This window comes from Sus scrofa, chromosome 3 (genome assembly GCF_000003025.6).
Source record: "Sus scrofa isolate TJ Tabasco breed Duroc chromosome 3, Sscrofa11.1, whole genome shotgun sequence".
In the NCBI taxonomy this organism is placed as follows: domain Eukaryota; kingdom Metazoa; phylum Chordata; class Mammalia; order Artiodactyla; family Suidae; genus Sus; species Sus scrofa.
Window position 1 is genome coordinate 87,135,344 of NC_010445.4, and position 25,143 is coordinate 87,160,486.

The following is a 25,143-nucleotide window of genomic DNA, read 5'->3' on the forward strand; positions in this document are numbered from 1 at the left end:
CTGTTTTCTTATATAAAATTCTGATACATATATCAGAATTAAGAAATAAATGACAAACTGGTGAAAATATTCACAGCATGAATAACTGAAAAGGCTAAATGTCAATATGTTAGGAAATCCTGCAAATCAACAGAAGTGCTGCCTTCACAACAAAACATACGGGAAACTTATAAAAGCACAAATACAGGAGTTCCCATCATGGTGCAGCAGAAAAGAATCTGACTAGGAACCATGAGGTTGTGGGTTTGATCCCTGGACTTGCTCAGTGGGTTAAAGATCCAGCGTTGCCGTGAGCTGTGGTGTAGGTCACAAATGCGGCTCAGATCTGACATTGCTGTGGCTGTGATGTAGACTAGTGGCTATAGCTCTGATTGGACCCCTAGCCTGGTAACTTCCATATGCCACAGGTGCGGCCCTAAAAAGACAAAAAGACACACACACACACACACACAAAGAACAAATACAAATGGCCAAAAAATACATGAAGCAACATCTAGAAAACAATGACTTGGTGGATATTTGTCCTTTTTATCAATCATTATTCCCTCTCCTCCTCTTTTGATATGAAACATCCTTCTCCCAAATCCCAACTCTGGTTCTCAGAGGGCTGATGACATTGTAACTGATGTCTGTTCTTTCTGTTGGCGAAGAATCCACCCTCTCTTTTTTCTCTTTTACAAACTTTTCACCTCCCTTGTGAGTCCTTGTGGTTTTGTTAGAGCTTCCTCTATTCTTGTGCCTTGGTGGCACGTGACCCAATCCTAAATGATCAGATTATCTCATTCTCCCATGCCACCATGATCGGCTAAAAGATAAACAAAATATCAAGCCAGGCCCAAGTCTTCCTTAGAATCTTCGTTGCAAACATCAAAAATGAGGTACAGCTGGCCCTCAGTCACTGGGTTCCACACCGGGGAATTCAACCAACCATGAATCAAAGATATTGAGAGGAAAAAATTCCAGAATGTTCCAAAAGTCAAAACTTGAATTTCTTACCTACAGGCAACTATTTACAAAGCATACACTGTGGTAGGTATTGTAAGTAATCTAGAGATGATTTAAAGTGTACTGGAGGGAGTTCCTGCTGTGGCTCAGTGGTTATGAATCTGACTAGGATCCATGAGGATGCAGTTTCAATTCCTGGCTTGGCTAAGTTGGTTAAGGATCCAGCATTGCTGTGAGCTGTGGTGTGGTTCACAGACACAGCTCAGACCTGGAGATGCTGTGGCTGTGGCATATGCCAGCAGCTGCAGCTCCGATTTACACCCTAGCCTGAGAACTTCCATATGCCACAGGTGCACACCTAAAAAAAATAAAAATAAAGTGTACAGGACCATGTTTGTGAGTTATATGCTGATATTACATCATTTTAATATAAGGGACTTGAGCATCCTCAATTTTGCTATCTGCAGGGGGTCCTGGAACTAATTCTTCTTGCATACCAAGGGACAACTGTACTCTTTTTGAGACTCATGAGACTTCTGAGACATTTAATCCTGGAGCTGCCATGAATCATTTTGACAAGAGGCAGAGAAATTTTGCTGAGAACGAAGCCAACAAAAAAGAGTGGGACGAAAGATAAATAGCAAGCCCTAATGGTATTTTCTGAGCCCCTGGATCTAGTTGTTCCTGAGGCAGCACTCTTTCTCAGGCTTTTCAGTTACATGAGCCAACATGTTCACATATTTTATTTAATCAACTTAAACTGGGTTTCTATCAAGGAGATCAAATAAGCCCTGATTACTACAGAACTAAATCAAAGAGAACAAAGAGTTCTCTTTCCTCTAGACGTCCTAGGCTAAAATGATATAAGCATAGAGCTGTCTGCAACTATAATCCCATCCTTAGAAAAAGCCTGTATGCAGTGTAAAAGCAAGGAGGACGGCACATTCTCTGACATCAATTGAGTTTCCAAAGGAAGTTAACCCTGAGGCCAACACCCAGATGAATGAGGCAATACATCTCATATTTTGCTTAAGCCAGCTTGTATTAAGTCTCTGTCATTGCAACCAAGAGTCCTAATATAATATCTATTTGTTTTTGTCTTACAATGAGATTTAAGAAAATATTTTAAAAAGAATGTATATACATATATATATATATATATATATATATATATATATATAATGGAATCATTTTACTGTACAGCAGAAATTAAAACATTGTAAATCAACTAACTTCAATACATTTTTTAAAAAAGAAATAGTATATTAATTTAAAAAGAAAGAAAGAAGGAAGAAAGAAAGAAAGAAAATACACACACTTTACCCAGCCGTTCTGCAATTATAAATTTCTCCCAAGGGAAAAAAATAGGCAAGGATGCAAAGAATATTAATAAAACAATTGTCATGGCAAAGTTTTTTGTTATAGTACAAAACTGGAACTGGAATTTACTCAAATATCCATCAGTTTTTTAAAAAAAAAATAAAGTTAAACAGATGAGTTTTAGAGGATGGTGATGTTGATCAGGGCTTCTTATCTAGGATCCAGGGATGAGCTTCAGGGGTTCAAATGCTGGCTCTCTCCTGGAGCCATTTGTAGGTTCTTCTGATGCCCTGCAGGGCCCTCTGACCACACAGCTCCCTGACACGGTGAGCACTACTGGGGCAACCAGCCCCTTGCCCTGGTAGGTGGCCCTCTTTGGGAGATTGCTCTCAAGAAGTCTTAAGTCCAAATAACTTGTACTCCTTAAAAACCCTCCAGAGCCTCCTAGGACCTACAAAGCCCAAACTTTTTGGCATGGTATTCGAGACCTTCCATTATGAGGTTTGAATTGATTGTTCTAGCCTCATTTCTCACTCAAAAGGGATTTTTTAAAAAATGCTAGGTACTTTCATCTATTGTTGTTCAAAAACATAGTCCCTTATGAATAGTGTGATAATGGAATGGTCAATTCAAACCACAGTTTTGAATATCATTCTTGGCATGGACCAAATATAAAGTAAGTTAAAACGGGGCTTGATTTTGTACAATTGGTAGAGTGTTACAAATTTAAATGTGACACTAGAGACATTCTTCTTTGACTGGAGCAGGGGTTCTAACATTGACCTTTTAAAGAGGAAATGAAAGGGTATTTTTTGGCTCTACAGTGAACTAAATCTGAAAATGTACAATAATGTAAATGTTCATATGTTGTATTTTATAATTTTAGAATAAACTCACAGACAAATCATGGAAGACTAAATTGTTATTACAAAAAAAAGAATATGTTATCCACCTGGAAATTCTTAAACTAAATTCATAGCTGACAGAGGTTGGGAAGTAAAATGGGAGAAGTGCAGATGAAGGAGAACATCTGAGCACAAACGTCCTCACCAAGAGATGCTCTCTCAGTTAAAGGAACAGCAGAGAGAGGTTCAAGGATATTGTCTGAAATCAAAGAAACGACTGGTGGAGGAAGCAGAGATTAGTGACAAGAAGGTGCTGGGAGGACAGAGACGGCGAAGAAGGGAGGCAGGGCAAGTGAGCTAAATTCATACCTATCGTCACATCTAAATCAAGAAACAACACATTTAGATATATCAAGGTAATCACAAAAAGAACTAAAAACAGAACTGCTAAAAGTAATTACCTCTGGAGAACAAGTTACAAGGACACCATGAGGAAGCAATCAGTCAAGTCCAGAATATGGGACCTTGTACCAGATGACTCACCTAGATTCTCTAATAAATCACTGGCATGGGGGGGATGAGCTACGGAGTAAATCACATTTCGGAGACAAAACAATCTGATTCAATATGGAGACTTCATTTGGGCTCCTTATTAGAGCAATTCTGAAACAAAAATTTATTATGAGCTGGATATAAAATGATGACATAGGAAATTGTTAATTTTGTTAGGTATAATGATGGCACATAAGTAAGATTTTAAAATATCTTTTGTATTTAGGAACATAATGAAGTATTTCTAGGTAAAATAACATGATATCTGGGATTTGCTTTTAAAATCCTTTAGAACAACCCCCCCCACCCTCAAAATATATGGGGGATAAAAAAATAAGACTGGCCAAAGGTTGATAATTGTAAAAGCTGGTTCATAACTATATGTAAGTTTGAAAATTTCAAAAATAATAGACCATTTTCTTTTTGTTTTTACTTTTTAAAGAAGCAGGTGCCTCTGAGGAGTGGGATAGGGTTTGGGGAACAGTAGCACTGGCAAGATTGTTTTATATGTTTTATTTACTCAGCGAATATTGAATCCCTACAATGTATGAGGCACTGGTTAGGCACTTTGGGGACAGGAATAGAACAGATCAAAATTTCTCTTCTAGTGGAGCTCACATTCCAGTCAAGGGAAACAGACAATAAACCATACACATAATAAATTAGTTTTGATATGTTAGAAGTGGATTAGTGCTGTGAGGAAAAAATAAAGCAGGGTAAGAAGGATCCAGGAGTGGAGTCAGTGTTGCAATTTTAAATAACATGGTCAGGAAGGGCTCAGTGAAAAATATGACACTTGAACAGGTGAAGGAGATTAAAAATCCTTCCAAGTTGTTAAATATACCCATATCTTTACTTTGATAAAAAAGAATTGGAAAAGAGTACTTTAAAAATTAAAACCTCTCTCCTCATTCCCCCATCTCACCTATCAAAAATTCTCTCTTATGCTTCAGGCCAGCATTCAAGGGATCAGCTTTCATGGAATCTTCTTCATCCACAGCTAGAATTATGTGTGTTTTCTAGTACATCAGTAGTAACCATAACATACATTTCATTCTCCCAGTATAATACGGCTTTTTATAGCTTTAATAAACATTTTTACTTTCATTACTTTATTTATACTTACAATAATCTTGAGTGGTTTTTATTTCAATATCTTTTTTTTTTTTTTTTCTTTTTAGGGCCACACCTGTGGCATATGGAAGTTCCTGGGCCAGGGGTCAAATCAGAGCTGTAGCTGCCGGCCTATGCCACAGCCATGGCAACGCAGGATCCAAGCCACATCTGTGAACTTCACTGCAGCTTGTAGCAACGGTGGATCCTTAACCCACTGAGTGAGGCCAGGAATGGAACCCACATCCTCACCGACACTATGTCAGGTTCTTAACCGGCTGAGCCACAACAGGAACTCCTCAATAGCATTATTATTTCCACTTACCAAATGAGAAAGCCAGGGCTCTGAAAGAATAAATGACCTACATCAGATTAGGCAGATACAGAGACAGCATCTGCACTCTAGATCACATTCTCTGAAGGCAAATGTTACTTCCACTATTTCTCCACAGTTAGCTGTTCCCAAGTCTTTTTCTATGTCAGAATTAGCTTTAAATCAAAGTACTATTTGCAAGTGATTTTAAATGAGGTAGTTCAAAAAATCCTAGGAGAACAACAACAAAAAATCTTAGGAGGAAAAGCAAGTCTCCCACCTAATCAGTCCTCAGTTTATAAGGACAACACTTTTCTCATCATTTTTAATTTTAGTTCTGCTGGTTATTGTCTGTGTAACTCTAGATAATATGTTTTCACTTTCATGTGTCAATCTTAACACCTTAAGATATTATCAGCTGCAATCTTAACACCTTTAGATATTATCAGCTGACTGTCTCTTGTAAAAGGTGAGGACTTAGCCATTTGATTTGCCCTGATGTCTTAGGTTAGGTTCGCCCAGGACACTGACTCTGAGACAGAGGTTTGTAGGCAGGGGCTTTGGGGACCACTCTAGAGGAATGAAGGCAGCAGGACAGAACTGCAAGAGGAGCTGACCTTCTGTGCAGTTGCCACAGAAGCTTCAGCCCATCACCACAGCTCTGTTGCTGGGAAAGCCTTTCATGGTTGTCACAAATTGAGACAAAGGGGCTGGGCCTTTGTACCCCACCCTCGACCATTCACTGGACGAAAACTGGAGAACGTAAAACTAGACAAGGTACCTCTTCTCAGCTGAGACCAATTCCAGAAAAAAGACTCAGAGGTAAGTTTTCAGCAGCCAATATACTTATAAGTGGAGAATGAGTGTCTTAGTTCTAGAGTGGGAATCTGAGCGGACACTATGGCATCTACTGTAGCCCACCCCTTATATTGCAAAGATCCAACTCTTGCAGTAAATCTGCCTTATTTGGAGTTAACTCCCCCAGATGTCTGTTTAGTTCCTTTGGAGAACTTACAAGACCATTGGTGAGCTAAATGACAGCCCTTGCCTCTGCAGATGCTCACAAAACCACATCTGAGACCCACTATTCCCCTCCCTCCTACCAATTTCAGATTCCCTTCACCTTCAGGTAGCACACCTGCTGGTCTAGGTGGCTTAGCTAAAGTGGAGGGGGCAGCCCTAATCTCCATCCCTGAGGAATCCGAGTCTATAGTCACCAAACCCTCCTCAGGTTAGGTTGGCTACATTGTCCACTGTCAAAACTGGACAGGTGAGAGAGAAGGTGCTAAATGTATTCTCTGCCCACCATTAAGCTGAAATCTCATCCTCTTGCAATGATCGGTGTCCCTTATTCCTGCCAGGATGTGGTTCCTTTCCCTATTCTTCTCTCCTTCACATCTCACATATAAGTGTCTATAAGACAGCTCTAATCCATTGTTCCCAGGCACAGCAAGTTCAACATCTTCAAATCTAAACTGATGTTTTTTCCTTCATTCGTAACCATGTTCTTCATCCTTCATCTATCCAGCTCCTGTGCTGGAAACCACGTTCATCTTTGGCTCCTCCATCTCCTTCACTCTCTATCTCTACCAAGTTCTATAAATTCTACCCCCTAAATAGCTTGTAAATTCTCCCTCAATCTCCTTTCCTACAGTTACTATCCATATTTAGGGGCTCATCATTTCTCACCTGGACTATTACAAAAGCCTCCCAATTGCTCTCGCTTTCTCCATCCCACCCCCACTCCACATTATAACACACCTTTTAAAAGATACGCCATTTCACTGCTTAAAACTCTTCTAATGTTTTTGTTTGTTTTGTTTTGTTTTTTTTTTTTTTTTGGTTTTTTTGTCTTTTGTCTTTTTAGGGCTGCAGCCATGGCATATGGAGGTTCCCAGGCCAGGGGTCTAATCAGAGTTGTTGCTCCCGGCCTACGCCAGAGCCACAGCAACACCAGATCTGAGCTGAGTCTATGACCTACACCATGGCTCATGGCAACACCGGATCCTTAACCCACTGAGCAAGGCCAGGGATCGAACTTGCAACCTCATGGTTCCTAGTCAGAGTTGTTTCTGCAGCGCCAAGACACGAACAACAAAACTCCTCTAATGTTTAGGCTCCTCACAATCTGGCCCCTTCCTACTGAAAGGGCAAAGGGCAAAGGGCTGGGTCCAGGACAACATGGTAGAGGAGATGCGACAGTATTGATAAAGATCATCATTAGAATGCAAGGGCAGGTAGGGCAAAAGGCAAAGAGGAAGAAGAGTAACTTCTTAACTGTAACTATTAACTGCAGCGGGACGAAATTGCATTAGCAGAGGCAGGAAAAGGAAGAAATACTATGATTTTAGGAATGCCAAGTATCCCAGTTTGACTGCAAAAGAGGTTCATGGAGAAGAGTGGCAGGAGATATGGGGGAGAAACTTCGGAACTTGACTTAAATGCAAGTCTTTTCTCTGCCCAGGATGGTCCAGTTGCAGATGAAAGAGAGGGCTGTGGTTGGCTTTGCTCCTTCTGCTTCATCCCAGCCTGTTTGCAGCCAGTTTCTGACCCCTCCAAGGCAGTGTAAGAGAAGAGGCAATGTGCTCTTAGGCCTTGGCAGACATCTACGTGGACTGTTTGGTCACTTTCTTGGGCTCTTCAGAAATCCCCTCTAGGGCCCTTCTCATGACAGCAGAGGTAGATGGTGACCTGTGACTCATTCCACAGTAATCCTGCTACTTAAAGCTGTCCCTCCACCCCTCTAGGCAGTCCTACTGGACATGACCCAAGATGACTCCATATTGGCTTTCTCTCCTTCATGAGCTCCTCTTATCCATGGGGAAATAAATGCACCTTTGCCCTAACACTTTAAGGAGTACAGTCTGGTTCTAACCTTGCAACATTCTTCTGGCTCCACGAAATCAGTCAGCAAGTCTGTTCTTGCCTTTCCAGAGAGGAGTCAGATCCCAGTTCATGATGATTCTCAACTGTAAGTGTCATGTATTAAGCTTTCTCGAGTCTAATGAAAGCCCCTTTACTTGGTGAGAAAAGATATGTCTCACCACATAGCCTTCTCTAAAGATCTATTCCTCAAGGAAGTTCTCCCACATTCCCACATTCTGACCACCTCTTTTTCCCACTACTTGTTATATCCTTGATCTAAGAGTCTTGGGAAATTTCCCTTTGTAAATTCTACATATGGGAATCTGTCTTTCGAATTTCACATCTATTTTATCCTAGTGTCCTGGCTGAAACTTCAGTTTTAATATCCTGCTTCCTATCCATCCATCTATCCAATCCTTTTATCAACCTATTTACCTCTTCTCTCCCCTCCCCCAACTTTTAAGAGAAGAATTTACTGACAACAGAATGTCCAGAGTTCTCATTTCCCTCTTGTACATTGACTGGTAACATTCAAGATGATGTCTACTTGATCAGCTGAGGTCCTGTCACCTGCAGAATTGCAGAACTTTCATGGAACCACTTATTGCCCTGTGTCTCTCATTCCTCTGCTTTCCAAATGGGTGTGATTATTGTAGTTAGGCAAAACTTTAGTTGGGGGCAATAATGAAGTACAAGAAAATAGCAGAAAGAAAAGTATGGAAGAACAAAGTTAGCATGTCTATGTCAATAAGATTAGAAATATTTAACATTAGAAAATAACAGGTATACCCACTTTGATTTCAAAAATATGTGCCTCTTGATATGTGTATAATTGTGTTGTCCAAGTTAGACTTTCCCATGGATTAATACCATTATTTTTAAATTCCTCATTTTCACTGAAGAGTCACATTGACTCCCACAACTCTAATTGGTCATTCCTTCCTGTACTTTATATAATGTAGTGCATACAAAGCCTGCTTCTGAGAAAATAATTGTTTCTAGATTTTCATGTAATAGCAATAGAATTTTCTATTAGAAAACATTACTGTATGATTGTTTTAAATTGCTCTCTTAATTGCATTTAGATCTATTGTCCTGTAGCATAACGTTATATAGGTGCAAGGTTCTTTAGGTAGGTAAGTTTGAAAAAGCCTGTATTAAGTTCTTCTTAAAATCTTTAATAAATGAAAGTGCTTTGAATCTGAAAAAGATAATATGCAGCGTTTCCAAACTAATTTGACCACAAAATCCTATTTTTTTTAAACAAATGGGAACACAGTTTAGGAAACACTGATTTTATCCACTCCCTTGAAGTAGTTTCCACTTGTTTCAAATGCCTAGCAAATGTGCCTACATACTGTTTTTATATTCTTTTCACAATATTTATTTTGAAAAATTTCAGAGAGTTCCTGTCGTGGTTCAGAGATTAATGGACCTAACTAGTATCCATGAGGACTCAGCTTTGATCCCTGGCCTCATTCAGTGGGTTAAGGATCCAGTGTTACTGCGAGCTGTGGAGTAGGTTGCAGACGCGGCTCAGATCCCATGTTGCCGTGGCTGTGGTGTAGGCCAGCAGCTGTAGCTCTGATTCTATCCCTAGCCTGGGAGCCTCCATATCCCGCCTGTGTGGCCCCAAGAAAAAAAAAAAATTCAAATTGTCCAAAAAATGCAAAGATTGGTACAATTAACACTCATACAGGAGTTTCCTGGTGGCTTAGTGGGTTAAGGATCCAGTGTTGTCACTGCAGTGGCTCCGGTTATTGCCTTGGAACAGTTTTGAGCCCTAGCCTGGAAACTTTCACATACCACAGGTAAGAGTCCCTCCCCCGCAAAAACAAAACAAAACAAAAAACACCCATACATTCTTCACTGAGATCAAATCATTATTAACTCTTGCTGCATTTCCCTGTCTCCCCTGTCCCTCAACTCTCTCCTCCTCCTCTATTTTTCCTCTCTTGCCATTTATATTTTTTTGAAAGTAAGTTGCACACATCAGAAAATTCTACCCCAAATATTCCATGCCTCATCTTAAGAATAAGAACATTCACCTACATAATCACAATATCATCACATCTAAGACAACTGATCCAAATTTAATAGTGTCATCTAATACAGAGTCTATATTTCAATTTTGCCAATGAGGGATTCTGTGAATACCATCCTTCAAGGTATTTTCTCCATCTGGCTGGACATGGATGATAGGAAGAGGGCAGGGCAAAGCTAAATGACTGTGGGGCACTGAAGCTTCTTACTTAAATGACTGTTATTGTTACTTGTACTTTCAGTAAACCCAAAAGAAGAAAATCAAATCTGAATTACTTACAAGTTAAGAAATAAAACCAAACACTAAGATTTGGATATAATCCTTGGACAGACAATCCTTAAATGGGTATATTCTCCAGACTCTTAAGGATGCTGGCATATAAGCCACTCTCGTCTATTCTACAATAAAGGGAGATTAATTCATCAGGTTCAACTTTTGCCTAGAAAGTAGAATTTTGTTCTTGTTTTTTTAAGGGTGCTTTTGCCCAGGATTCTAGGAGGGTGTGAAAGCATATTTTATCCAGATTATGCCCTTTTCTTGTGAGAGATGGGATCCTACAATTACTGGCATCTCATGTCAGCTTCTTCACAGCAGGCTAGACTCTCCTAATATGCCTGTGTAGAAAGTCGTTCTCTGTGACTTGTGCCTGGTTTTTTCATCCTCCTAGATTCACTGTGTATTCTTTCCTAACACTCTGTTTACTACTGACCCTTCCACCAGTGGCTGTTTTCTGTAAACTTAGGGCTTTGATTTCTCTTGAAAGTAACACCTTACCAGAACTGGTCCCAGTCAAACTTTCTGGGTGAAATGTGGGATTTTAAATCTTTACAGCTCGGAGTTCCCGTTATGGCGCAGTGGTTAACGAATCCGACTAGGAACCATGAGGTTGCGGGTTCAATCCCTGCCCTTGCTCAGTGGGTTAATGATCCAGCGTTGCTGTGGCTGTGGTGTAGGCTGGCAGCTATAGCTCCAATTCGACCCCTAGCCTGGGAACCTCCATATGCTGCGGGAGCGGCCCAAGAAATAGCAAAAAAATAATAATAATAATAAATAAATAAATAAATAAATCTTTACAGCTCACAAATAAATGTAATTGAACAAAGAAAGACAGGTGTGGCGTGTCCTTGTGGCTCAGTGGGTTAAGGATCCGGTGTTATCACTGCAACGGCCCATGATGCTGCTGTGCCATGGGTTTGATCCTTGTCTTGAGAATTTCTACGTGCCACAGCCGTGAAGGAGAGAGGTGGGGAGAAGGAGGTAGGGGGGAAGGGAGAGAGAGAGAGAAAGAAAGGGAGGGAGGGAGGAAGGAAGGAAAGAGAGAGAGAGGGAGGGAGGAAGAAAGGAAGGAACAGAGGAACAAAGGAAAGAAAGAAAAAAAAAAGAAGGGAGGAAGAGAAAAAGAAAGGTGTGCTACCATCAGCGCTTTAAATATAATAGGAAAGGAAGATAATGCTTCAGGCTCATATGGCTTATCATTGCTATGGTCTCTGTCTTGGAAGCTAATGTACTTATTGATTAGTCCTCCAAAGAGACATCATTCACAAACTGACCCCTGATTTGTGGCAGCAAAGTAACATTTACATTACTTTCAATTACTGAATGACCAGATCTTACTGCTTGGAAAACATGAGCACCTGTTGCCTTGACAACACAGCATGCAGATCTCTAGTTCCCTCCATAATTTCCCTAAGAAGATAGTGATTACTTATGTATGAGTCCTACCTATGAACATGGGTTTTTGCCTACAAGATGAGAAATGTTAACTCATAACTCTTTTACTGAAAGTTTGCCATTATCAGATAATTTCATCAAGATTCAGGTTGCAATCTATACAAAAGAAACTTAAAGACATGAAAGGTCATAATAATGTAGAAGATTAGGTTTAAAACTTGATTATTAGGAAGAAAGCATCCTATTTTATTTATTTATTTTTATTTATTTTTATTTTTTTTGTCTTTTTGCCCTTCGAGGGCCACTCCCATGGCATATGGACGTTCCCAGGCTAGGGGTTGAATCGGAACTGTAGCCACTGGTCTACGCCAGAGCCACAGCAACGCAGGATCCAACCCACATCTGCAACCTACACCACAGCTCACGGCAACGCTGGATCCTTAACCCACTGAGCAAGGCCAGGGATCGAACCCACAACCTCATGGTTCCTAGTCGGATTCGTTAACCACCGAGCCACGACGGGAACTCCAGAAAGCATCCTATTTTATTAAGAAAGTACTTTTGCTATAAAAGAAATATATATGTGTCATGGAGGCTAAATAATATGCTACTAAACAACCAATGGATGCCTGAGGAAATCCAAAAATACCTAGAGACAAATGAAAGCAAAAATACAATGATCCAAAATCTATGGGATGCAGCAAAGGTGTTCTAAGGGAGGAGTTTATATGATACAATCTTACTTCAGGAAACAAGAAAAATCTCAAATAAATAATCTAATCTTACAACAAAGGCAACAGAAAGAAGAACAAAAGATGAAGAAGTAAAGAAATCATAAAGATCAGACCAGAAATAAATACTACAGAGATAGGCGTTCTCTTGCTCTCTTGTGGTTAAGGATCTGGCATTGTCACTCCAGTGTCTTGGGTCATTGCTGTGGCTTGAGTTTGATCCCTGGCCTGGGAACTTCCATGTGCCACAGGTGCTCAGCCAAAAAAGTAGATAAATAAGAGCTCCCGTCATGGCGCAGCAGAAACGAATCTGACTGGGAACCATGAGGTTGTGGGTTCCATCCCTGGACTCGATCAGTGGGTTAAGGATCCGGTGATTAGACCCCCTAGCCTGGGAACCTCCATATGTCGCAAGTGCAGCTCTGAAAAGACAAAAAGCCAAAAAAAAAAAAAAAAAAAGTAGATAATGATTAAACAAACAAGTTTTTTTTAAAAAAAAATAGAGAGATTAAAAAACAATACAAAAGACCAACAAAACTAAAAGTTGGCTCTTTGAAATGATAAACAAAATTGATAAATGTTTAGCCTGATTCATAAAAAAGAAAAGGGGAGGGAGTTCCCATTGTGGCCCAGAGGTAAAGAACCCGACTGGTATCCATGAAGATGTAGGTTCGATCCCTGGCCCTGCTCAGAGGGTTAAAGGATCCAGCATTGCTGTGAGCTGTGGTGTAGGCCAACAGCTACAGCTCCTATTGACCCCTAGCGTGGAAACTTCCATAAGCTGTGGCTGTGACCCTAAAAAGACAAAATAAACAAACAAATAAATAAAATAAAGTGATCTTTAAAAAAAAATTTGAGAAAGAAAGAAATGGGGAGAGGGCCTAAATCAATAAAATCAGAAATGGAAAAGGATAAGTTACAACTGACACTATAGAAATACAAAGGATCGTAAGAGACTACTGCAAGCAACTATACACCAATAAAATGGACAACCTAGAAGAAATGGACAAATTCTTAAAAGACACAATCTCACAAGACTGAACAAGAAGGAAATGGAAAATATGAACAGGTCAATTACCAGTAGTGAAATTTAATCAGTTATTTAAACGCCCAACACTAGTGCCCACTATGCCTCAGTGAGTTAAGAACCCAAATAGTGTCGGTGAGGGTGGGGATTTGATCACTGGCCTTGCTCAGTGTGTTAAGGATCTGGCATTACCACAAGCTGTGGCTTGGATCTGGCATTGCTGTGGCTGTGGCATAGGCTGGTAGCTGTAGCTCTGATTTGACTCCTAGTCTGGGAACTTTCATATGCCACAGGTGCAGCCACAAAAAGAAAAGAATAAAAACTTTTTAAAGTCTATTTTGTCTAATATAATTACCCTAGCTTTCTTTTGGTTTCCATTTCTTTCCTTCCCTTCACTTTCAGTCAGCATGTGTCTTTGAATACTGTTTTATTTCAAAAAAAAAAAAAAAAAAAAACTTATCTAGAAGACCCTGAAAACTCAGGTTCAGGTTTAGAGTTAAATAGAAATAGTTTATAGCAATAGTTAAATTGGGAGTTCCCATCGTGGCTCAGTGGTAACAAACCCAACTAGGATCCATGAGGATGTGGGTTCAATCCATGACCTTGCTCAGTGGGTTAAGGATCCTACATTTCCAGAAGCTGTGATTTAGGTTGCAGATGCAGCTCAGATCCTGCATTGCTGTGGCTGTGGTGTAGGTCAGCAGCTGTAGCTCTGATTTGACTCCTAGCCTGGGAACTTTCATATGCTGCAGGTATGGCCCTAAAAAAAAAAAAAAAAAAAAAAAAAAAGTTAAATTTTCATGCTTACAGAGGTGAAAACACTAAGACAAATTTCAAGACAGCTAAGTGTTATTTTACTTCCATTGTACTTACAAATTTACTCACACTCCAGGAAGTCAGGGATCCTGGTCTGTGCACTACTTCTTTTCCAGGTCTATCCAGAAGACTGCTGTACCCTCTCTTTCTCCCTCCTTGACTCATCCCCAGGCTCACCAGTTCTTCAAAGTCCCTCCTCCAAGGCAATACGGTTTTTTGTTTTTTGTTTTTGCAGTCTCTGAAAAATAAAAATAAATTTAAATCTACCAATTGAATTTCTACATAAAAATCTACCAAACATCCTGACTAGTTAATATTTTCTATATTCAGTATACAGGCATACTTCGTTTTATTGTGCTTTGCTTTACTGTACTTTGCAGATAATGGGGGGGGTTATTTTTTACAAACTGAAGATTTATAGCAACCGTGCATAGAGTGAGTCTATTGGCACCATTTTTTTCCCAATAGCACGTGTTCACTTTATTTTTCTGTGTCACGTTTTTGTTAATTCTCTCAGTACCATTGTTTTGTTATGGTGATCTGTGATCAGTAATCTTCGATGCGACTATAATGACTTGCTGAAGGCTCAGATGGTTGGCATTTTTTAGCAATGAAGTATTTTTAAATTAATTTATGTATATATTTTTAGACATAATGCTAATGCACACTTAGTATACACAGCATAGTGTAAACATAACTTTTATATGCATTAGTAAACAAAAAAGTGTCTGTGACTTGCTTTATTGTGATATTCACTTTATTACAGTGGTCTGGAAGTAAACCCATGATATCTCTGAGGTATCACCAAGTGCACAAAGAGCCATTTTTGATCTTTTTTAGTACATTATTGGTTAGGTAGATTATTTAAATAGAGCATGGGACTGAGCAATATAAAACCTGGCTTCTAGTCCTGTCTCTACCACTAACTAGCAGTGCAATTTTCCTTGAGCCACTCAACCTCTAAGCCTTCATTATGCAATCTGCAGAATAAGGGAATCAGACAATACCCTTTTTTTTTTTTTTTTTTTTTTTTTTTTTTTTTTTTTTTTTGCTTTTGCTTTTTAGGGCTGCACCTACAGCATATGGGAGTTCCCAGGCTAGGGGGCAAATTGCAGCTGCAGCTGCTGGCCCAAGCCACAGCCACAGCAACACAGGATCCAGACCTTGCCTGTAACCTACACCACAGCTCATGGCTATGCCGGATCCTTAACCCCCTAAGCAAGGCCAGAGATGGAACCCACATCCCCATCAATCCTAGTCGAGTTCATTTCCACTGAACCACAATGGAACTCCAACACATTATTTTTTCATTGGTAATTATATGTGATAAGTCCATACATTCTTCATATCAATTTTTAATATAATGCAAATGAGTCTGAAGTCCCCTTTATACAAATTCCCCATTATCTCAATCCCAGTTCCCTTTCCATCTCCCCATTATTATCAGTTTGCTATATCTTCTTCCAGAACTCTTTCCTTGCATTTATATAACCTCCCTATCAGGTTTAATATTTTACATGTAAAAAACTAAGCAGTCTTTGTACAAAGAAATAAGAGCTTAACTTGTGTTCAAAGGTATAATTTTCCAGATGGGAACATTTTCATTTCTCAGCTCTGGTGAATGTTGAAGAAGCAATGTTAAAAGTAAAATCAAAACACTTTTAAAAATGCAAAACTCATGCTATCTGCTATAAGGAATTCACAAAATATAAATGTTAATGAAAAGAAGAAATGTCAACATGAATGACATTTAAAGACCTTTAGTTTTGTAAAAAGTTTAGGGAAAAAGAAACTTCTAGAGGTAGATATCATGTCATTTTAGTATTAGGAATCATTTTTATAATACCATTATTAACTATATTAATAACCTAATTAGTCTGTCAGGCACACAATGTCCATTGTATTTTTATTGTGCACAACAAGCTATATCTAGAATTGCTTTTTAGCCAAATTAACAATGCCATTTCCTAAAGTTATCATGTCTGGGTTCCATGAGAAACTGAGAAAAAAACAGGTCTTTGTGAAGCCTTTGTGTTAAGTTGTCTGGGCCATAATGCTAAAACATATGGTCAAATATTACTCTGGATGTTGCTGTAAGGAATCACATTCCCTGACCTCAACTACCATACAAAGCTACAGTCATCAAAACAGTATGGTACTGGCACCAAAACAGACATATAGATGAGAGGAGCAGGATAGAAATCTCAGAAATAAATTCATGCACTTATGGTCAATTAATCTATAACAAAGGAGGCAAAAATATACAATGAAGTCTCTTCAATAGGTGGTGCTGGGAAAACTGGACAGCTACATGTAAAAGAGTGAAATTAGAACCTTCTCTAATACCATATACAAGAATAAACTCAAAATGGACTAAAGACCTCAAAGTAAGGCCAGATACTACAAAACTATAAGAGGAAAACACAGGCAGAAGGGTCTTGGTTTGTTTGTTCATTTTTTCCTTTTTCAAATTTATTCTTTTTTAGTATTATTTTCCATTTATTGGGTTTTTTTGGCCACTCCCACAACATGCAGAAATTCTGAAGCTCGGGATTGAACCCAGGTCACAACTGCAACACAAGCCACAACAGGGAACCCCAGGCAGAATACTCATTAACATAAATCTCAGTAATATCCTTTTGGATCCATTTCCTACAATAATGGAAGTAAAAACAAAAATAAACAAATGGGATCTAATTACACTTAACATCTTTTTCACAGCAAAGGAAACCATTGACAAAACAAAATGAGTGAATTGGAGAAAAATTTGCAAATGAAATTCCTGATAAAGAGTTAATATTGGGAGTTCCCGTCGTGGTTCAGTGGTTAAGAAATCTGACTAGGAACCATGAGGTTGTGGGTTCGATCCCTGGCCCTGCTCATTGGGTTAAGGATCTGGCATTGCTGTGAGCTGTGGAGTAGGTCGCAGATGAGACTTGGATCTGGCACTGCTGTGGCTCTGGCATAGGCCAGCAGTTAGACCCCTAGCCTGGGAACCTCCATGTGCCAAGGGTGCGGCCCTAGGAAAAAAAAAAAAAAGAGTTAATATCTAAAATATATAAACAACTGATACAACTCAATCTCAAAACACACACATGCACACACACACACACATACCAACTTCTAAAATGTACAGAAAACCTAAATATACATTCTTCCAAACAAGATATACAGATGGCAAATAGGCACATAGAAAATGCTTAATATTGTTAATCGGCAGAGAAACACTAATCAAAACCAAAATGAAACATCACCTCACTTCTTTCAGAGTGGTTATCATCAGAAAGACCACAGATAACAAATGTTGGCAGGATGTAGAGAAAAAAGAGCCCTCCTATATTGTTGGTGGGAATGTAAATTGGTGCAGCCACTGTGGAAAACTGTATGAAGGTTGCTCAAATTACAAATAGAACTACATGGAGTTGCTGTCGTGGCTCAGTGGTTAATGAATCCGACTAGGAACCATGAGGTTGCGGGTTCGATCCCTGGCCTTGCTCAGTGGGATAAGAATCCAGCGTTGCCGTGAGCTGTGGTGTAGATCGAAGACGCAGCTCAGATCCCACGTTGCTGTGGCTGTGGCGTAGGCCGGCAGCTACAGCTCCAATTAGACCCCTAGCCTGGGAACCTCCATATGCCGCGGGAGTGGCCCAAGAAATGGCCAAAAGACAAAAAAACAAAACAAAACAAATAGAACTACCACAAGATCCAGCAACTCCACTCCTAGGTGTATTGAAGACAATGAAAACACAATTTGAAAAAATATGTACACCCCAATATTCATAGCAGCATTATTTACAACAGCCAAGATATGGAGGCAACCTAAGTTTCCATCAACAGATGAATGAGTAAAGAAGATGTGGTATCAACATACATGGTAAACTACTCAGCCATAAAGATGAATGAAACTTTGCCATTTGCAATAACATGGATGAGCTTAGAAGGTATTAAATTTAGTGAAATAAGTCAGACAGAAAAAGATAAGATTATCATTTATGTGTGGAATTTCAAAAATAAAACAACAGTATAACAAAACAGAAACAGACTCACAGATACAGAGAACAAACTAGTGGTTACTAGTGAAGAAAGAGAGGCAGGAAGGGGCAAGATAGGGGTAAGGGATTAAGTACAAACTACAATGTATAAAAGAAGTAAGCTACAAGGATACAGCACAGGAATACAGCCAATATTTAATAATAACTTTAAATGGATTATAATCTATAAAATTTTTGAATCACTATGTTGTACACCTAAAACTAATATAATATTGTAAATCAACTATACCTCAAAAAAAATCAAAACAAAAACCAACCTTACTGGCCCACTTGAATATCACCGCCTGGTCACCCTTATGGTGCTTCCAAATTTGGTGGCAACATATGAATCTTTCCATTCATTCCATTTTTTTTTGGCTTCATTTGGGCAGTTAGAGATGTTTATACAAGTTCTTAGGGAAATGGAGGTGGGGGTATTTGGCAAATTATCCCCTTATATGACAAAACTGGATCACGTTACCTTCTGGTTTGGTTATATAAATAGTTCATCTCTCTGATTACTATAATTGAGCCTATTTTGATGCAGACTATTTACTATCGGGAATTCTGTAGGCTGGCAATGGCAAATACAGCTAAATGGAATCCCAAGTCAGAATTTAGCTGATTTGTAATTTCTCAATCTCCACACGACTCTCAAACAGAGACTACATCTTCATGATCCCTATATTCCTTGGACAAATACAACTCATGTTAATGAATAAAGAGATAAAGGTCACCTATTTGTTTTTAACATAAAATAAATTATATTATTGCCTCAATAAGAATTGTCATTTTGTATAATTTTGTGGCTAATAAGAAAAATCATTAAATACACACATTTATTTTCTTTTCTACCTTATTTTAAGTACTTCATAGATGTTCCTGACAAGGTCAAAGAGATTACTTCTGATACCTGGTGTGTGCCATCTAGGAATACTTGTTTAGGAGTTCCTGCTGTGATACAGCAGGTTAAGGATCCAGTGTAGTCTCTGCAGTAACTCAGGTCACTGCTGAGGCACAAGTTTGAACCCTGGTCCAGCATGGTAGGTAAAGGATCCAGTGGTTGCAGCACCTAGTCAATCCCTGGCCCAGGAATTTCCATATTCTGTGGATGTGGCCAAAAAAAGAGAAAAAAATTTTTAATTGTTCTCATTAACTCAACTGTTTTCTTACACACACACAAAATAACAAAACTCTCTTTAGTTAGAAATATATTCCTACTTACCAAAACTGGCCATGTTTGGTTAAAAATGCCCCATTAATTTGGCCATATTTTATGCTCTCTTTACATATTATAATGTTTCATAAATTAAGCTAAATGATGATATTTAAAATAAAATTTCAGGAGTTCCCGTCATGGCTCAGTGGTTAATGAACCCAAATCCGGCATTGCCTGAGCTGTGGTGTAGGCTGCAAAAGTGGCTCGGATCCCGTGTTGCTGTGGCTGTGGCATAGGCCGAGGGCTATAGCTCCGATTCAACCCCTAGCCTGGAACCTCCATATGCTGCAGGTGAGGCTCTAAAAAAGACAATAAATAAATAAATTAATTTAATTTAATTAAATTTCATTACACCACCTAAAATTGCTGTACCAATAAATACATGCAGAGCCTCTTCCTCAAACAGCTGCTGAAAGATTATTCTATTAATCATAAGTAATGTATTTATTAAGGTACTTTGGATACATATAACAGAAATCAACTAGCAGTACCTTTAGCAAAAGCAAAAAGAGGATTTATTATAAGGATGCAGGTGTCTCATAGAACCCAACAACTGGGCCCTAGAAAAGAACTGGAAGAACAAAAAAACCGTCAGAACATGGAGTTCCCTTCATGGCTCAATGGTTAACGAACCTGATTAAGTATCCATGAGGACTTAGGTTCAAGCCCTGGCCTTGCTCAATGGGTTAAGGATCCGGCTTCGCCATGAGCCGTGGTGTAGGTCGAAGACATGGCTTGGATCCTTGTTGCTACGGCTATGGCACAGGCCAGTGGCTACAGCTCCAATTCAACCCCTAGCCTAGGAACCTCCATATGCAGTGGGTGCAGCCCTAGAAAGACTGGAAGAAAAAAAAAAAAAAGAACCTAGGCAGTTCTCTTCTTGGGACCTATTTCATCCCCATTTTTCCTATAGAATAGCTTTTGCTTCTTGATCCATATAGGAGATGTTAACCTAAAACAATAAAACAATCAGATATTTTACCAGAAAAATGGTTTTATTTGGGAGCAGCACAGAATTGCAATTTGAGACACGTGAATAATGTGAACCACATGCAAGTCTGGTAAAACAAAAGAGAGGAAACTCCTTTATAGAAGAGAAAGGAAAGTTAGGATGGGCTATGGTAAAAAAAAAAAAAGAAAGCCAATTGGCTTGAAACTGAGAGTTTGAAGTATAATGGCTTTTCACTGACTGAGCTGTGACAGTCTCTAACTAGCTGAGCCAGCTAGTAAGCCAGGCCAGGAGAATTCTTTCTTCCTCTATATGGTAGTAGTAAAGTCAGGTCACTTTCTGTGGGAAATGCAAAGTACATCTCTTCCTATTGAGCTCTGTATTGACAATGGTGAGTGAGAGCTCTTTCTCTGACCTCCATTTTAGTGAGCTTTCCCTTTATTAATTTTCACAGAGGAAAGCAATGGCCATGCCCAAACTCCTGAGTTTACATGTGCGTCACAGCCAGACTGACTCCTTTATTCAAATCTCTAGAGAAGAAATTTCATTGCCCCAAATTTGCCACCTCCACCTATGGCTGCAGGAGAGTATCCTACTGCATACAGCCCATCCCTCAAAGCAAAGAAATATTAAAAAGATTCTTTGTAAGCTAGGAAGACACACTGAATCCTACAAATGGATAGGACTATGCAAACCCTGTTCCTCTCTCAAAATCAACAAAACAATGTCATTCCTCCTCTCTTGGAATGAAGTGACTAAAGAAGCAGAGAAAGGCCCAAGATTATTTTTAAAAATCAATATCTTTCCATATAGAAATATTAGTTACAGCATAAGAATAAGCTAAGCTAGTTTATCAGTGACACATTAAACTGGACAACTTCCAGGCCAAAAGAGATCTATAAAATGAAATGTTATAGTGAACAATGTGTATTCACTCTCCCTTCCTCATTGTTTCTCTTAAAAACTGTGTTACTTGGAGTTCCCATTGTGGCTCAGTGGTTAACGAGCCCGACTAGTATCCATGAGGATGTGGTTCAATTCCTGGCCTCACTCAGTGGGTTAAGGATCTGGTGTTGCCGTGAGCTATGGTGTAGGTTGCAGGTGGCTCAGATCCTGCATTGCTGTGGCTGCAGCATGCTCTGGCAGCTAAAGCTCCAATTCAACCCCTAGCCTGGGAACCTCCATATGCCTCGGGTGCAGCCCTAAAAAGACAAAAGAGAAAAAAAAAACAAACAAAAAAAAACCCTATGGGTTACCCAAACAGAGCTAAAACTTCTGCATACTTAAGATAACCAAAGCACTTATGCTAATAATAAAACAATTTGTGCCTACAGCCTCTATTTGGAAAAAGCAAACAATTTCTAAATATTAACCATTAAGAGTCAGTGAACTGATAATTATCTGTTGTTCTATTAAGTTTTACTTTCCTCTGAGGGTTTACTAGTTCACCGTGTGGACATACCAGTAAGTATGAGACATCTTGCCTAGGAAAAAAAAAATCACTTTCAGATATAAATTCAAAGTTGAGATTTTTTTTTTTTTGTCTTTTTGTCTTTGTTGTTGTTGTTGTTGTTGTTGCTATTTCTTGGGTCGCTCCCACGGCATATGGAGGTTCCCAGGCTAGGGGTTGAATCGGAGCTGCAGCCACCGGCCTACGCCAGAGCCACAGCAACGCGGGATCTGAGCCATGTCTGCAACCTACACCACAGCTCACGGCAACGCCAGATCGTTAATCCACTGAGCAAGGGCAGGGACCGAACCAGCAACCTCATGGTTCCTAGTCGGATTCATTAACCACTGCGCCATGACGGGAACTCCCTGAGATGTTTAAAATAGAATTTTAGGCACAGTTATCACAAATTTCCCCTTTAGTGATGAATAATTTGCTAGACTGAACTCCAGGAAAACCTAAAGCCCAATTTTTCCCCTAGCAGATAACAATTCATATTAAGCAGGCTCTTCCTCTAAATATATTCTCTTACTTTCATCTTTCAACATTATCTGCTAAATTTAATCACAATGCTTAAGTTACATTTTTTCCCATAAATGGTATTAAGAAAAGGTGTAATAAAGAGGGGAAGTACAGTGTAAGGTAGAATTAAATCCTAAATTTATTTCTGACTTTCTGTGACATTGGAAGACTTCCTTTTTCAGCTTCTTGTCCTACGAGTTTTATAACACTGCAATGCCTCACAGTGGTATTGTAAGAAGAAAATAAAATGTGAAAATTGAGCAAATACAAAAATTTGCCATGATGGTTGGCATTTCTGCTAGTAATATTGCCCTACTCATAGGAACTCAGATAACATCTGCCCTAGACTTGACTTCCAGAAATTCAACATTTAAGGCTTTAAGTAAGTTAATAATATATGCATATGTATAATGCTTTATAGTTTATAAAATAATTTCAGAAATGAGCAACATTTAATTCTCATAAAAGTTGCATAACAGAAGTGCTACCATCTGAGGAGACAGAGGTTCAGAGATGTCAAGTGATTTGCCCAAGTTCACACAACTGGTAGTAAACCTAGGGTTCAAAGTTAGGATTCAAACCCTGTATTTTTGACTTCAGGTTCAATGTTTTCCTTTATTGCAGTGAAGCTTGTCGATTTTTTAAAAAAATCTTCTCTATTTCGATAAAAGATTCTCTTTTTCCACAGAAAAATCTATTGTTCACTCAAACTTATAACATAGGAGTCATATGGAGTAATCCATTGTAAAGTGTTCTACTAATTTTCCTGGACTCATCAGAGATCCTGTTGACTTCTTTTAACTACTTAAATGTTCAATTTCTTTAATTAATTCTTTAACTCCTACCCTACTTAATTTTTCCTTCTTCCAGTTTTATTGAGATATAATTGACATATAGCACTGCATGAATTTAAGGTGTGGAGCATAATGATTTGACTTACACACATCTTGAAATGATTACCACAAAAAATTTAGTGAACATCCATTATCTCATATGGATCCAAAAGTAAAGAAATAGAAAAAAAATTTCCCCTTGAGATGAGAACTCAGGATTTACTCTCTTAAAAACTTTCTTATATGGAGTTCCCATCGTGGTGCTGAGGAAATGAATCCAACTAGGAACCATGAGGTTGCAGGTTCAATCCCTGGCCTTGTTCAGTGGGTTAAGGATCCGGCATTGCCGTGAGCTATGGTGTAGGTTGCAGACGAGGCTTGAATCTGGCGTTGCTGTGGCTCTGGCATAGGCTACAGCTCCAATTAGACCCCTAGCCTGTGAATCTCCATATGCCTTAGATGCGGCCCTAGAAAAGACAAATAAATAAATAAATAAATCTTTCAGATATACATAATCACAGTGTTAATTATACCTATCATGTTGTATATTACATCCCTAATCTTATTTATCTTATAATTTTTGACTATGTTTATAAAATACCACCCCCCCAACATCCCTGCCTTTGATAACCCCAAATCTGATCTCTTCTTGTGAGTTTGTTTTTGTAGTATAATAGACCTACAGCACTGTATTAGTACAAAACATAGTGACTCACTATTTCAATACATTTCAAAATTTATCTCCATGATATCTCTGTAGCACAGGATGAAGTTTTGATCCCCATTTTGGCAGGGTGGGTTAAAGGACCCAGAGCTGCTGCAGCTGTGGCATGGATCACAACTGTGGCTGGTACCTGATCCTGATGTGGGAACTTCATATGCAGTGGAGCAGCCAAAAAAGAAAAAAAAATCATCACTGTGATAAATCTAGTTACCAACTGTCACCAGACAAAAATATTACATAATTATTGATTATATTCCCCACACTGTACATTTCATATCCATGGCTTTTATTTTGTAACTGAAAGTTTGTACCTCATAATTTCCCTCATCTATTTCTCTCCTCCCCACAACTCCCTCCCCTTTGGCAAATGTCTGTTTATTCTCTGTATCTAAGACTCTATTTCTTTTAAGTTACATTTGCTCATTTGTTTTTGTTTTTTTAGGTTCCACATATAAATTAAATCATATGGCTCCCTCTATCTGACTTATTTCACTTAGCAGAGTACCCTCTAGATCCATTCACATTGTGGCAAATGGCAAGATTTCATTCTTTTTATGGTTCAGTATACCATGGCTTCTTCATCCATTCATCTACTGATGGATATTTAGGTTGCTTCCATATCTTGGCTATTTTAAATAATGCTGCAATGGGAGTTCCTGTCGTGGCACAGTGGAAACAAATCCAACTAGGAACCATGAGGTTGTAGGTTCAATCCCTGGCCTTGCTCAGCCGGTTAAGGATCTGGTGTTGCCATGAGCTGTGGTATAGGTCATAAACATTGGCTTGGATCTGATGTGGCTATGACTGTGGCTGTGGCTGTGGCATAGGCTGGCAGCTGTAGCTCCGATTGGACCCCTAGCCTGGGAACCTCCATATGCCACGGTGCGGCCCTAAAAAGAAAATAAATAAATAAATAAATAATCTGCAATGAACACTGGGGCACATATACCTTCTTACCCTACTTATTAATTTGTCTATGCTTTTACCTTTATTAGATTTCATTACATGCATTACATGTGTTTCAATTTCAAAACAATGTAATGTGTTTAGGTTTAGTATCAGTTGAGAGAATACAGCTTAAAGGAGACAAACAAATGGTAAGTCTGAGGAACAAATGATTTTATGGCCCAGTGGTTTGGCATGGGCGGAGTAATGCATCTATGGATTCAAATG

The 25,143-nt window shown here is 39.0% G+C and overlaps 1 protein-coding gene across 2 annotated transcripts in view; it reads right to left on the reverse strand.

Moving 5' to 3' along the window:
• ACYP2 (acylphosphatase 2) overlaps positions 1 to 25,143 on the reverse strand; it is a 285,742-nt gene that overhangs the window by 189,709 nt on the left and 70,890 nt on the right. Inside the window, exon 2 of one of the 2 annotated variants that reach the window (XM_021088229.1) lies at positions 14,312 to 14,480. The gene's annotated coding sequence lies outside the window, so the exon portion shown is untranslated. Of the gene's footprint in view, positions 1 to 14,299; positions 14,481 to 25,143 lie in introns of both variants that reach the window. The other variant, XM_021088228.1, reaches the window with a different exon arrangement.